This window comes from Nomascus leucogenys, chromosome 20, assembly GCF_006542625.1.
Source record: "Nomascus leucogenys isolate Asia chromosome 20, Asia_NLE_v1, whole genome shotgun sequence".
Classification (NCBI taxonomy): domain Eukaryota; kingdom Metazoa; phylum Chordata; class Mammalia; order Primates; family Hylobatidae; genus Nomascus; species Nomascus leucogenys.
In genome coordinates this window covers 66999902-67009755 of record NC_044400.1, presented here as the reverse complement: position 1 = coordinate 67009755, position 9854 = coordinate 66999902, and positions in this window count along the sequence as shown.

Genomic DNA, 9854 nt, shown 5'->3' with positions numbered 1-9854 from the left:
GTCTGTAAACACCACATTTGCTTTATTCAGTCATACTTTGATGGATACTTAGGTTTATTTCATATGTTTGCTATGTTTTTTTCCTCCCTCCCTCCCTCCCTCCTTCCTTCCTTCCTTCCTTCCCTTTGTTTCTGTTGTAACAGTCAAGGTTGAGTCAGGAAACAGACCTCATTCAGTTATTTATTTTATAAACAACCTTATTGAAGTAGAATTGATTTATAGTGAACTGTGTATATTTAGTGTGTAAAATTTGATATTTTGACATATGCATACATGTACAAAATCATTACTATAATCAAGATCATGACCATCTCTGTTCTCTCCAACAGTTTCTTTGTGCCTCTTTGTAATTTCTCTTTTCCTTCTACCCAACCCCTGTCTCATCCTCAGGCAACCACTAATCTACTTTTGTTATTGTAGATCACTGTTTGCATTTCCTAAAACTTGTGGAACAATGTGATATAAGTGTATGTTTTTCTGTCTTCCTTCATACATCATAATTATTTTGTGAGTAGTCTATGTTGTAGCATGTATCAATAGTTCATTCCCTTGTATTGCCGAATAGTACTGATCTAATTTGCATTTATTGGTGCATAATATTCACAAAATTCCTTTCTTATTTTTTAATATCTGTAGAATCTGTAGTAATTTCACTTCTCTCATTCTTGATATTGTAAGTTGATATTGGTCAGGCTAGAATTTTATCAATTATTTTAATTTTCTCAAAGAACAAGATTTTGGTGTAATTGTCTCTATTTTTTTCCTATATCATTGATTTCCACTCCAATTTTTGTTATTCTTCCTTTCTACTTAATTTGAGTTTAATTTGCTCTTCTTTTTCTAACCTCTTAATGAAGAATTAAAGTTTATATATTTGAGAACTTCCTTCTTTTTAACTTAGCATTTAGTGCCATAAGTGTCCCACTAAGTACTGCTTTAATGGCATCCCACAAATTTTTACATGTTGTGTTTTCATTTTCATTTATTTCAATTAAAAACACTTTCTAACTTTTCTTTTGATTTCTTTTTTGACCTATGTGTTATTAGAAATTTGTATTTACAATTCAAATATTTTTGGGTTTTCCAGAGATGTTTATACTATTGGGTTCTAATAAAATTCCCTTGTGGCCAGATAACTTACCTTTAAATTCATTAAATTTTTTAAATGCCCAGAATATGATAAATCCTAGCAAATGTTCTGCGTACATTTGACAAAGAGTTTACTCTGAGGTTGCTGTGTGGACCATACTACAAATGTCAATTAGATCAAGTTGGTTGAAAGTGTTGTTCAAATCTTCTGCATCCTTACTGATTTTCTGCTTATTTGTTCTACCAATTATTGAGAGAGGGGTATTGAAATATCTCATTAAAATTAATTTCTTTTTTTCTACCTTCAGTTCCATCAATTTTTGCATCTTATGTTCTGAAACTCTGTTATTGGTGAATAACAAACTTAAATATGAAAGCCAAAATGTTAAAACTTCTAGAATAAAACACAGAAGTAAGTCTTTGTGACTTAGAGTAGGCAAAGAGTACTTAGGTCAAGCACAATAATCATGCCTCAGAAAAGAAAAATTGATAATTTGGAATTCAACAAAATTAAGACCTTCTGTTCTTGCAAGACACAGGAAATAAAATGGGAAGCTCTGGTCTATTAGTTGGCTTGGGTTGCCATAACAAAATCCCATTGGTGAGGTGGCTTAAGTAACTTATTTCTCACAGTTTTGAGGGTTGGAAGTTTGATCAGAGTTACAGCTTGGTTGGTTTCCGGTTAGAGCTTTCTTTCTGGCTTTCAGATGGCAGCCTTCTTACTATGTCCTCGCTTAGCAGAGAGACAGCTCTGGTATCCCTTCCTCTTCTCATAAGGGCACTAATCCTGTCATGAGGGCTTCACCTCCTGAGTGCATCCAAACCTAATTATCTCTCAAAGGCCCTGTTTCCAAATTCTATTACATTGGGGGTTAGGGCTTTAACGTTTGAACTTTGAGGAACACAATTCAGTCTGTTAAGCATGAACTCTGAGAAAATATGACAGTATATAAATCTGATAAAGAAGTTGCTCTTAGAATCTATAAAGAACTCTTGTACATCAATAGCAGAAGACAAATTACTTAATAAGTGGACAAACAAAATATTTAAACAGGTACTTTACAAAGAAGATATCTGACTAATAAACATTGAAAAAATGCTAACAATTATTAGTTATTAGAAAATACAATTCAACCACAATGAGATACCCCTACACACCCCTGGAAAGATGAAAATTAAAAGACTGACCACACCAAATGCTGGTGAGCATGTGCAGGAGCACAAAGGTACTTTTTGGGATGATGAAAATGATCTGTATTTTAATTGGAATGATGATTACATTAGTATATGTGAAAACAAAACTTTAAAATGGAACTAGAACTTAAATGCACTGCTGATGAGAATATATTACAATCACTTTCAAAAGCAGTTTGACAGTAAAGCTAGATACACAACCACCGTATTACTCACCAATCTCATTACTAGATATTCACCCAAGAGAAATAAAAATATGTCCATTCAAAGACTTTTACATGAATGGCATAGTAGTTTCATTCATAATAGCCCCAAACTGGGAAGAGCCATATGTTCAACAACAGGTGACTAGATAAATAAACTATAGTACATCTATGCAAAGAAGTATTATTGGTAACAAGAAAAATATTACTGATTCTTACCACCATGTGGATGAATCTCTAAGACTGAAACCACATTTGCAAAATTATGACTGAGACAGTGAAAGAGATCTGACCTAACCAACTCCATCTTGCTTCTAACCTCTAAGCTATTCTTGTTCATCCTTGGGTGTAGGCTAAGCTTACTTTGGGAGAAACTTAGCTCATAATTTAAAACAAAGACAATAACAGCCCTTTCCCAAAGCAGACCTCCTTCTTGTCTAGGGACTAGATTGCATTTGCAGGACTAATATTAGCTACAAGATTAGAGATTATGGTTTAGGAGTCATGCAGCTGGAGGCTACAAGATTCTGACCCTCCCTAAACTGCTTCTAAGATCAGTGATTGAAATATTTTGCAGACTCTGTACTTAATGGATCAGCTGGCACCACCCAGATTGATTAACTGGCTCATCTGATCTTGTGGCCCCCACCCAGGAACTGACTCAGCACAAGAAGACAGCTTCAACTCCCTGTGATTTAATCTCTGACCAATCAGCACTCCTGGCTCACTGGCTCTCTTCCACCCACCAAATTGTCCTTAAAAACTCTGCTCCCCAAATGCTCAGAGACTGATTTGAGTAATAATGAAACTCCAGTCTCCTGCACAGCCGCCTCTGCGTGAATTATTCTTTCTCTATTGGAATTCCCCTGTCTTGATAAATTGGTTCGGTCTAGGCAGCAGGCAAGGTGAACCCATTGAGCAGTTACAATACATTATATTGAACAAATGAAGCCAGACACAAAGGGATACATACTTCATGATTTCAATATATGAAATTGTAAAAAAAAAGGCAAAATTAGACAATGATGAAAGAAAATACATCATTTGTTTTCTGAGACCTTCTGTGAAGAGAAGTATTGATTGTAAAGGAGCACAAAAGTACTGTTTGGGTGATAAAAATGACCTGTATTTTTATTGGAATGAAGATTACATTAGTATAGGTGAAAACAAAACTATTAAAATGGTTACATTTTATTTTATGTAAATTATTACTTAATAAAGTTGATTGGGAAGAAATATTATAGGGAATTTTGAAACCGATTGAAACTCAGACTTTAGTGGAGGTGCACTAATTTCCTGGTACTAGTCTCACCAAGGTGGCAGGGTGAGGCTGGTTCTACCTGTTGGGGAAAAAAACCCAAACTGCATTCAGCTGCTGTTTTAGGAAAGAACTGCTGGGGAAGAAGCTTTTTTAAGGTGCTGTTCACCTAGGAATGGAGAACAGACAGGATGTCAATAGGAAGCAAACAAAAATGAGCAATTCCTTTCCTCCTCTTCAGGCCTTGTATTCTCTCTCTAGAGTGCCCCAGAGCAGAATTGGGTTGCATAGTCTTGATCCCACCATCATGTAGTGACTATAGCATCACGGGTTTGGAGGTGACAAACAATGGCTTAATAGCTGGCACCCCTAATATGTGCCAAACAGTGTACTAAGCCTTGCAGGTTGGACAAAGATGGAAAGGCTAGTGTTTGCCTTCAAGGAGCTTATGGCATCACAGGGCAGATAAATCTCTGTGTCAATAGCTGTAACCAAAGTTACAATGAGATATTGCTATTCTAAGATTGTGGAAACAAAGTGCTGGGGTGACCAGAAGGATGATGAGTCATTTTCAGATGGGGATTTGGAGAGAGTTCTTTAGGACAAGTGGTGTGTCAACTGGGCTGGGAAAGTTGGATAAAATTATTACTGTTAGAAGTCAGGTGACAGTGGAGTTGATGGTGAGGATGGTAATGGGTTTAGTAGGAAAAGCATTCTACCCTGGCTGGTAAAGTTCATGTTATTTAATTCGAACTTAGGATATTAGAAGAGCAGCCCAGAGGAATCGAGATGAGTTGAGGCCAGATCATGGGGAGTCAGTCATAAACACCATGCTGAGAAATTTAGGCTTTTTTTGTACAGGTAGTGGTGGGAAATCAAAGCCTTCTAACATGAACCATAAAAATTATTGTTTTATCACTTAAACTAGTGATTTTAAAACCTGAGTGTTTATCAAGCTCAGCTGGGGCAACTTCTGGAACTTTCATACACTCAGGTACTATTCGAGACTTTTCTGAATCAGATTGATAATCAGCTCAAACTCCATTTTTCTCATGGAGTACTTTCTTGATCACTGTACTGAAAGTGGCTCCCCAGTTATTCTATATCACATTTTATTATTTTATTTGCATAGCATCCCTTAATCATCATTTGTACTAGTCTTGTTTACTTATTTGATGACTTGTTTTTGTTTCTCCCAATTAAAATACACGTTCCGTGTAGGGAGGGACATGGTTAGTCTTCCTCACTGCTGAAACCATGGTGCCTGCAGTGGTGCTGGACATATGACAGGCCATCAGAATAATATTTTTGGTGAATAGATGAAAAGTCCAGGTTGTATTTTAAGAAAATCTATTTTAAAAATGCTCATCAGTCTATTTCTGCTTTATTTTTGAACCACCGATTTAAATAACCCCAAATCTGTTCCAATTTAGATGACAGTAAGATACAGGGGTAGTCACTCTAGGAAATTAACTATACTTTCAGCGTTCCTGGGGCTTTCTAAACCTTAGAATATCAGGCTGGCAGGGGGAAGATAAATGTTAATTGAATTAAATTAAATTATTTAAGTTCATCCAAGTGAGCATGAAAACGTCTTGAGCAAAAAGCCATGTTTCTCTGCTTAAATGTCTTTAATTCTCCAGGTGACCTCTTATTCTTCTTTCAAGAGTCCTTGGAAAGGTCTTCTCTTTTGGGAAAGCTTCTCTGACCCTCAAAGCAAATGGATGTTCTTTCCCTTGCATTTCCATAAAAGTAATACCTAGCACTTATTAAACATTTATTATGGGCCAGACCTGCACTGTCTAAACTCCAGGGTAGCTATTATTGCTTTTAATCTTTACAGCAATCTTATGAAGTTGTTCCCATTATCCCTGTTGTATCAAGGAGGTAGCTGAATATAAGTAAATTGCTTTATTGATAATAAGGGTGCAAGGCATCAGTTCAGTCCCTCTGACTCTGGAATTTTGCACTGACTTATCAAATTTGGCTGATTTTCCACTAAGCTCTATTCATATCTTCATTAGAGAACCTTACTATATTCTTGTTATTTGTATAACAACCTGTCTCTTTTGGGTTTGTTTTATAAAGTATTATTCAATTTTCCAGCCACAGTATCTAGCCCAGTGTTTGGGCATAGTAGTTCTTCCATAAAGGTTTTCTGAGTGGATGAATATGTTTGCTTCTATAGTGCTTGGATCGTAGGAAGGAAATTACATAGTGGTTCCAACCTAGTAGACTCAAAGAACAGGGGAGTGTGTATAGCACTCAGTGTTCATCCAGGAAAATGGAAAACATTAAATATTTAAAACAGAGGCAATTTAATGCGGAGGGTTGGTTGTGTGAGTTTTAGAGGAGGAGCTGGGAAGTCAAAGAATGATGTAGCAACCTCCAGATTAGCAATGGCTGGAAGCCCTCACTGCCATAGGCAGAAGGGACACATGGAGGAGGTGCAGGTGGAAACAGTGCCAGGCCTGTGCTGAGGGGACTTGAGGATCTGAGGAGTTTCACTGGCTACTGGAGATTCAGCCTAAGGCAGAGTGGGAAAGTGAGGCCTATCCTACTTCTCTTTCTTCCTGTCTTATAATCTTTTTCCACTACCTTTCACTGGCTTTCCATGGGCACCTGGGAAACTGAGCCTGCAGGAGCCAAGGCCCTTCTAACACAAAGCAGAGCAGGTAGAAGGTGAGAAAGATCTCAGGGCAAGCAGACCCAGCCCTGGCACAGAGTAGAGGGCTTCGACATCAGCAGAATGTGAGTTGAAATTTGCGGTAGGCTGCAAAAAAATTTGTGGTAGAGGCCAAATAGCCTCTCATGAGGTAAAGACTCTCTCTACTGTGAGCTTAAATCTGGGCTGGTTTGGAGGCTGTGTTTGGCTAACGGAAGAGTAGCAAATGTCATGCAAGCAGACCATTAAGGGGCTTGGGCTGTAATCCTGAAAGACCTAATCCCAAATGCCATAACATCAAAAATAAAGTTCTGGGAAAAAATTTAGAAATTCTTTAAAAGACATTTATTTTCATTTATAAAAGGGGACTTACTTGAGAAACATAAGAAAACATGACAAAACACTTCATAGGCCACTTTAAATGATAAAACAGGTAATAATAACCTACACATTTTTGTAAGCATAAAGACTCATGTACACTGACAGTGCCAGGAGTATAACAGTTATGAGTAGATGAACCGTAGTCATAAAGGAATAGCTTATATAACTGTGGTCATCTGAAATACCATGATGAATGACCTGTCTTTTGTTGAGATCAAAAAGAGCAGAAGAAAAGTCTGTCCCAGTGCTCAGAGGGAGACGGATTTTCTTTCTGTGTGTGTTCTTTCTGGGCCCCTGGTCAATTGGATGTTGCCCACTGATATGGTTTGGCTGTGTCCCCACCCAAATCTCATCTTTAACTGTAGCTCCTATAATTCCCATGTGTTGTGGGAAGGACCCGGTGGGAGATAATTGAATCATGGTGGTGGTTTTCCCCATACTCTTCTCATGGTAGTGAGTAAGTCTCATGAGATCTGATGGTTTTATAAGGGGAAACCCCTTTCATTTGGTTCTCCTTCTCTCTTTTTGCCTGTTTCCATGGAAGACATGACTTTGCTCCCCATTTGCTGTCTTGATTGTGAGGCATCCCCAGCCATGTAGAACTGTGAATCAATTAAACATATTTTTCTTTATAAATTACCCAGTCTTGGGTATGTCTTTATCAGTAGCATGGGAACAGACTAATACACTCACCAATATTGAGGGGAGATTTTCTCCCCTAGTGCACTTAGACTCACATAGTTATCTCTTCTGGAAACACTCTACAGACACACCTCAAATAAGGCTTGACCAGGTTTCTAGGTATTTCTTAATCCAGTCAAGTTGACAATTAGAATTAAGTTCACAAGTCTACCCCTTATCAACTTGGCACATATATGTATCTCCTTAACCTTACCAAATTCCTAATAAGATAACAACAAGGTAATAGTTCCACCTAACATGATGAAGGTAACATGATGCAACTATCATGTATACAATAAAAAATGCATTACTTGTGATTTTCAGAGTTTTAAGATGCTAGATATTTCAGATTTTAGGGATTTAAATTTTAGGGACTTTGGTTGGGATTTCAACATTTGGGATTGTGGCATTTGGGATTTTGTCTTTTAAGATTATGATCAGTACTGAGGATCAAAAAGTGTGTGCACATTGGGACTTGCCTTCTCTAGCTGTGAGTGGAACCCTGCAGCTACCATATGAATGAGTCTGAGCTAGGTTTCTGCAAAATGGGAAGCCATGTGGATGAGAATCCAGGTATTCCAACTAGTCAATAGCTGACTGCAGGCACATGGGTGAGGCACAGGTGAGATCAATTGAGTCCAGACCAAATTGCTGACCTAAGGATTTATGAGTTAAATAAATTATTAGTGTCTTAAACCACTATGTTTTGGAGTAGTTTGTTATGCAACGAAGCTAACTGATAGATAATCCCACTATCTTACTAGCTATATGACTTTGTGCAAACCATATAATCTCTAAAGGTCACTTTCCTTCTTTGTAACATGGGAATGATAGTAATCCTGGCACCACAGGAAGCTTGGGGAGATTCAGTGAAATAATGCATGTGAACTAGAGCCACAGTGCTGGACACATGATGAGGGCTCAATAACTGTAGCCAGGACAATGATGATTTCAGGCTTTTTCAGCCTATCTGCTCTAATTGTTGACCCTCCCTTTGTGTAAAAAAAAAAAAACAAAAAAAAAAAACACAAAACACCAAAAAAAACAGTAAGGAGGTTATTACTTAACAGGATAGGAATTGACACAAATGTCTTATTAAGAAGCTGTCTAATTTTCCTACTGGCAGGAGGCAAATGAAGAGGGAAGTTTTTTTTATTAGAATTTAAAAAATACACAATTGTCTCATCAGAATAAGTCTATATGTAACTCTAAAGCTAAATCTCTGAAACAGAGGATATTCACTAAGGTGTGGCTTGAATGACAATTGTGATTGACATGGATTGTACATTTGTATTAGAGATGCTGTGGATAAGATTATGTCAAAAAGTGCAGGATACTAAATTGCTGAAACTCATCAGTTCACATAAAACTGACATGCACTGCCATATTCCAGATGCTTGATTGTGGTTCTTTAATATAATGAGTTGCCAATTCCTCTCTCTAGAGAACGATTGACAGATTGTAATGCAATCTGTTGATGTTCTTTGACGGTGATTCTCAGTCATTGCCACCACTACTAAGGAGCTTGGGAGTCTGACCACGGAGCTTTGCTCTGGGAACTGTGTCTCAGTGTTGGGTGTTGCGGCAATTCCAACTGATATTAAAAAAGACAAACTATCAGCTAAAGAGTGGGATTTGAGGAGCTTCAAAAAATAAGCAGAAACTGGCTAAGTATATTACACAAAGAAGCCAACAATTAAATTACTGTGTGTGTTTTACGGAACAAGATGTCTTCACGGGAGACAAAGAAAAGCTGATAAAAATGAATTATAGAATGAATTATAGGAGGATTAAAAGACTATAAAATCTAGAGCTTGTTGAAGCTTGTATCTTTAAATCTTTGGGCAGGGATGACGCTGGGAAAAGGCTTGGTGTGGCTAAGAAGGTAAGCCTCCCCGTGGGAGGAGTAAGCTCACAGGTCGCAATGCTATTGATCTTTGGTTATTATACTTAATGTTGCTTTCAGTTGATATTTAAATCTTATTTTATTTAATCGAATTATTAAAAAAGTACGTGTTCATAGGTGGTATTATGGTACAGTAGTTAGTTGTAGAATCAGCCTGCCTGTGCTCAAATCCTTCATAGCTATGGGATTTGGGGAAAGGTATTTCACCTCTCTTAGTCTTGTGTATATTATAGGAAAAATGGTGGGACTTGCCTCATCTGCTCATTTTGAGGATAAAATGAAACAAAGCTTGGAGACTGCTTAGAATAGTGCCTGGAAAATAGAATGCACTCTACAAATATTAGCTATTAGAGAAAACTTGGAAAGAACAGCAAGGATAATAAAAAAATCATCTATCACCCAGAAAGCAATTACCATTAATATTTTGATGTATTTCTTTTTGGAGTTCATGCCTTCTTAAAAGGATGTTGGTGAACT